We start from the raw sequence: 6,041 nt of genomic DNA, 5'->3' as shown, positions 1-6,041 counted from the left end.
TTTGTCTTATTCAAAGTGTCAGAGAGCCATTGCCTAGTTTTATGCAAAGTTTTTGTTTCAATTAATTGTGCTTTAAAAGTTCAGCAGTCAAAGAAGTCTATTAGTTTTCCTAGGTTCATCTATTTGAAGTTTAGGTATTCTAGGAGTCATTACTGGTGCTAAGAAGTCATTTTTACTTTAAATAGAGTCAAGAATGCAGCTTTGAGATTAGTTTTATCATCAATATTACTGAAAGTTTATCTAGAACCCTCTTAAGCTTTTTCCAGATTTTCCTTAAGAAATATTGGCTCCAATACTGTGTTTGGATCATTTTAATCTTGGTTACTTTGCTCGTTTAAGGTTCAGCTATCATTAAGTATTTTAATCTTGGTTACTTCACTTGCTTAAGGTTCAGCTATCATTAAGTGGTATCAGAGCCTACAAAGGTCTATTATCACAGCAGTTTCGTGGCTGGACAAGGTGATAATAGAGCTGTTGAAGGAGTTATCAAGGAGGAATTTCAGAATCTACAGCAACAGATAGCCCAATTATGCTCTAGATTAGGGCAGGCTGGCCTATTAGGTGTTACTCATTCTCCTGACATGGAGCAAAGTGGGGGTCCAGTCTGCAATCAGTAAAGAAATGCGAGAAATCGGCCTCATATTGAGCAGATTCAACCGTTACAGGATGAATCTTCAGATGAGGAAAGGAATGCAAATCCTTTTAAGAGACAACATCATGCACGTGATCAAGACTCACGCATCAAGTTAGAAGTCCCTGACTTTAGTTGTGAAGAAGAACCGGATGAAGTCCTAGATTGGTTAAATGAAGTGGAAAGAATCTTAGTTTTAGTCTTAGTCAAAGTGTCAAAGAGTTTTATCATCAATATTATTGAAAGTTTATCTAGAACCCTCTTAAAGACTTTTTCCAGATTTCCCTCAAGAAATCTTGACTCCAACAGTGTTTAGAGTATTTTAATCTTGGTTACTTCACTTATTTAAGGTACAACGGTCATTAAGTGAAGTAACCAAGATTAAAATACTCCGGTTGAACCTTTTAAGATGTTTGGTCAGGGAAATCCAAAACGATGGGAATCAGCCATTAGTTACACAAGCAGATTTTGCTTATAACCATTCCAAAAACCGAACTATAGGAAAAAGCCTATTTGAGATAGTATATGGTAAGCAACCTGTCCATTTTTACAATTTGATTCCAATACTAAATTCTGGAAAGACCAGTGAGAAAGGAGAAGATATGGCTGCTATAATGAAGGAGATGCATAACTACATTAAGTTGAAAATTGAAAAATCGAAAGTACAAGGAAAATGCGGACAAAGAGGGTGTTTGGTGAGGATTAAAATTATATTTTTTAGTAAATTGTAATAGAAATTTTTGAAATGTGTAGTTAAAAAGTTGTGGGACTTAAGAGAGATGTGGTTAAAATTGATTGTTTGACTTTGATTTAAATTAAAATCAGATTTTAATTCGAACCAAACAGGCTCAAAAGGCGTAGGGTCCAAAGCTTCAGAGGGTGATATGGTGATCACCCATCTACGTAAAGAGCAGTTTCCAGCAAGCACGTATTCTAAACTCATTAAAAAGAAAATTGGAGAAAACGCCTACAAAATCGACTTGCAGCAACACTTGGGGATGCATCCAATATTCAATGTTTCAAACTTGTATTTCCATCATGGAGATGATTCAGCTGATCTTAACAAAACTCAAGGCGAGTTCCTTACAAGGAGGGATTGATGCAAATTAATTTTAGTCTTAGTCAAAGTGTCAAAGAGTCATTGAGTAGTTTTATGCAAAGTCCTTGTTTCAACTAATTGTGTTTTAAAAGTTGAGTAGTCAAAGAAGTCTATTAGTTTTCCTAGATTAATTTATTTTAAGTTTAGGTATTCTAAGAGTCATTACTGCTGTCAAGAAGTCATTTTTACTTTAAATAGAGTCAAGAATGCAGCTCTGTGATCAGTTTTGTCATCAATATTATTGAAAGTTTATCTAGAACCCTCTTAAAGGCTTTTTCCAGATTTTCCTAAAAAAACTTGATCCAACGTTGTTGGAGTATTTTAATATTGGTTACTTCACTTATTTAAGGTTCAGCTGTCATTAGTTATGAAACCAGACCTAAAAATTTTCGAGAAAGCTTCCTCCCTTAAAACATTATGGGTTGGATCTAAACCTTTATGTAGTCAGGTTATCAATCAGCTTCTATTTTCAAAAATTTGCACTGAACATTGACTTGAATATATAAGCAAATAAACATCCAGGAAGTTATGCAATTTATCTGTCCATTCATCCAAGAGTGTTTGGATCTGTCACTCGTAATGAGGCGCAAAAACAAAATATAGACGGGATTCCTCCCAGGACTCTAGCCCATCTTCAACTAGATAATGCCTCACTTAACCATGTGCACCAATCTAACATTTGCCCATATCTGTTATAGAGGTGAAGTGCATGATTCTTCTGTGTAAAGGTCAATAATATTCTACATATTTCTTGAAAGTTATCTTAATGTATATGTGGATGATCAGTTATTAGGGTGTTGCCATATATGCAAAAAACATCACAAAAATAAACACAATTTGACCTTAGCATTCCAGACAGTAGCAAGTCCTGCTTTTGAAACTTCATTAGCCAACTCTTTAGGTGAGTCACCCCGCTCCATCACAGCCTCTTCAACAAAATCATGCTCAAAACTATTTCAGCAGAGAAAAAACTACAGAATTAATTTTCACTTCATTTCAGAGAATACAAGAGGTCATAATGGCAAAAGCAACAAAGGAGAAGAAAACCATCAAAATTTGATTGAAATTTCAAATCCATTGCATGATGATCAAAAGGGGGCAGTCCCAGTGACAGGAATCACCAAACCTTATGGCACTGAGAAACATTCTCTTCCAACAGGAAAATGCAGAAGCAGAAACTAAGAAATATGTTATACTCCTAACAATGCTGCTGGCTAACATGTAGCTGAAAAATTACCAATTCCAGTAGCAGTCACAAAAAAGATAAAGAGGAGAAAATAGTACCTTGCAGGAGTATAGAAAGAAAGACGAAGATTCTCCTTTGGCCAGTTCACAACTACCTATAACCAATAAAAACAGTTAAGTCAAATGGAACCCCTAATGCATTAGAAAGTCTTTTAGATGAAAAACCATACCTTTGAGCACTCTGGAGATATAAAGAGCCTGGGATATCGCTTATCCAGCAACAAATAATCCATCTCAGTTTGTACAAAACTGAACGAGCAGACCTGCAGAGTCGATAACGATGCATTAAGAGGATATTACTAAACATGGCCTAGAGAATATTTTCACCAATTTTCATGACCACTGTAGCATCTTTTTTATTACATCTCCAAAAGAGGTAAATTTTAAAGATGAACGACTTAGCAATAAACCTAAGAACTGTCTTCAACAGCGAAGCAGCAAGCAAAACAGCTATGCTGAAAGAATCTCGATTTGAGTTTGAATAACAAACAAGATCAAAAAAAAAGACCAAGAAAAAGCAGCAAAGAAATGTACATCACTGATGCGTGAACAATAGGTGACAAAGTCCAGATTTAAGAGAATGGCAACTGGCATGCAAATAGAAATCAAGAATATCTGCAGTTAGAGAAGTTAGAAATAAGAGAAGACCCACAAATTACGGACAAGAAAATCATAGGGTATGAAAGAGATGGACGAAACTTTAGAAGGAAAGAGCAAGAAGTAGACAAAAGGTCTGAAATGATAGCCCTGAATTAAGGAAGAACTGCCAAAGAATGATGTCAAATGTATATTAAGTAATTTTATGGGAATTGAATAAGAAAGAGCTTTTACGAAAGAGTTTGAATTATCATCCACAGCTATCCTCTTGCGCAATTGTTTTTACCTTGCAGACATATTCTCTCCTCTTTTCTTTAACAGGGGAATGGCGCCTTCAGCATTACAGAACAAGAAGTTAGGAAGGCTGCAAGATACATAAGCAGCTAAACATACAGAACTCAGTGGGACGCAATTTAAACAAGATCCACCTATGTGACACTTCATGACGTAGAGAGTCTCGCTGTACAGATATGCTGCCCTTTGCAAGTGAGGAACTACGAAGCTCCCTAGATGTTCTTGGAGAAGTTCGTTCACGCCTCAGTTCAGGTACACGTTTGGGCTCTCCACTTCTCTCCTTCGCCCTTCGCTCCCGCTCTCGCTCCCTATCACGTTCTCGCTCTCGTTCTCTTTCTCTATCCCTTTCTCGTTCACGTTCACGTTCACGTTCTCTACTTCTATCTCTATCTCTATCTCGTTCTCGAAGTCGTTCCTTCTCTCTTTCTCTAGCCTTTTCTCGCTCACGTATATAATCTCTTTGATGCTCTTTCTCCCTCCGCACAATTTCCCGAGTATATGCACCCTTGTCATCTTTCCGAACATCCATTCTTGGATGACTATCACGTGCAGAAATGCTACTGGGGTAATCCAGATCAAGTGATGTACCATGAAGGCCCTTCCCTGTTCCATAGTCCCTACCAGGAGGCAAGCTCACTCCGTAGCCAGGATTTGAAGAACTTTGAGCATACACAACATCATCCACCTTTCTTTGTGGGGCTGCTCCTAAAATTGATGGAGCATGTTGTCCACGATACGATGAACCACTTGGCATTGACAAATTGTGATGTTCCTGGTTAGTTCTCCCAACATAGGAAACAGGATCTTGGCCAGGATGATGGACTGTGCTTCTTGCTGCAAGATAATCAGCTTGTCTGCCAGAAATTTGCTACTCAGTGCAGTAGACATGGTACTATCTATTGAAACAGCACACGTACACACTACGTTTTGGTATCATTATAGAGAAATGACCCTAAAAAGTTAATCTATTCACCATATGTATTTGCAAAGGTATTTATCATCACCTTAGGCATCGAGAAAAATATGCACGATGTTGGTAATCATTATAACTGAAAAAACACTATTCAAACTAAATGATATGCACATGTTAAAACAAATTCTTGTAATTTAGCATACCTAGAGTCCCCTTCAAAAGGAGCAGTTTGCAGGGAACGAGCCTTCAGTATTTGTTCTTGCCTAAGCAGTTCCATGCGATCATATATATCAGCCTGCTGCAGAAGCAGGAATATATTTATAAACCTATATAATGATTCTTGTTTCATTTATTGCTAAATATGTTATTCTAGACTACAAAAATGAAAATAAAATAAGGTGCAACCGAGACAGGAGGCAACAATAGACAAAAGAGACTCCGAAAAAAATAAAAATAAAAATAAAAAATACATCCTGCATTACCTGATGTTTATGGCCAAGAGAAGCTGAATCAGTATATCGACCAGCAGATTCACTTGGCAAATCCCTCCCAATATATGTATTGTGTGGTTCAATATATTGGCGCCTGTCAATTGATGAATAATCAGATACATCGGGATATAATCGATCAGTTTTCTGAACGTAGCCACGACTTGATGACGAAACATAGTCACTAGATGTGAACTTAGGTGAGTCTGGCATCGACGAGCCATAACCAACCCGGCCTTCCAATGCAGATGGTACAGATCCTTTTGCACCCAATGGGGAAAGCTGATAAAAAAAGAAACAATAAGATGCCACAATTTAAAGATAATTTAAATTTAGAGCTAATTTATCATTACAAGATAAATACATGGCCAATAGCATGGAGAAAAAAAGAACAACAATGATGAAGAGCAGTCTAATTATTATCCAATGAGAATATTTTTCCTTCTAACTGAAGCTAGGTATTCAATGAGGAGCAAATGTCAAATTGTGGTACAAAATTCTACCCCAAGCGACACATAGAATTGTAAAGATAATTTAAATTTAGAGCTAATTTATCATTACAAGATAAATACATGGCCAATAGCATGGAGAAAAAAAGAACAACAATGATGAAGAGCAGTCTAATTATTATCCAATGAGAATATTTGTCCTTCTAACTGAAGCTAGGTATTCAATGAGGAGCAAATGTCAAATTGTGGTACAAAATTCTACCCCAAGCGACACATAGAATGGCATCTAAACCTTTTTTTTTTTTTTTTTTTTTTGGGGGGGGGG

The 6,041-nt window shown here is 36.7% G+C and overlaps 1 pseudogene; it reads right to left on the bottom strand.

Annotated features, from left to right (window-relative positions):
- LOC111384469 overlaps positions 1-6,041 on the bottom strand; it is a 20,112-nt pseudogene that overhangs the window by 6,816 nt on the left and 7,255 nt on the right.

Source organism: Olea europaea, unplaced genomic scaffold (assembly GCF_002742605.1).
Source record: "Olea europaea var. sylvestris unplaced genomic scaffold, O_europaea_v1 scaffold2921, whole genome shotgun sequence".
NCBI classification, from domain to species: Eukaryota; Viridiplantae; Streptophyta; class Magnoliopsida; order Lamiales; family Oleaceae; genus Olea; species Olea europaea.
The sequence above is the reverse complement of the archived record's forward strand: the minus strand, read 5'-3'. Positions and strand labels throughout refer to the sequence as shown.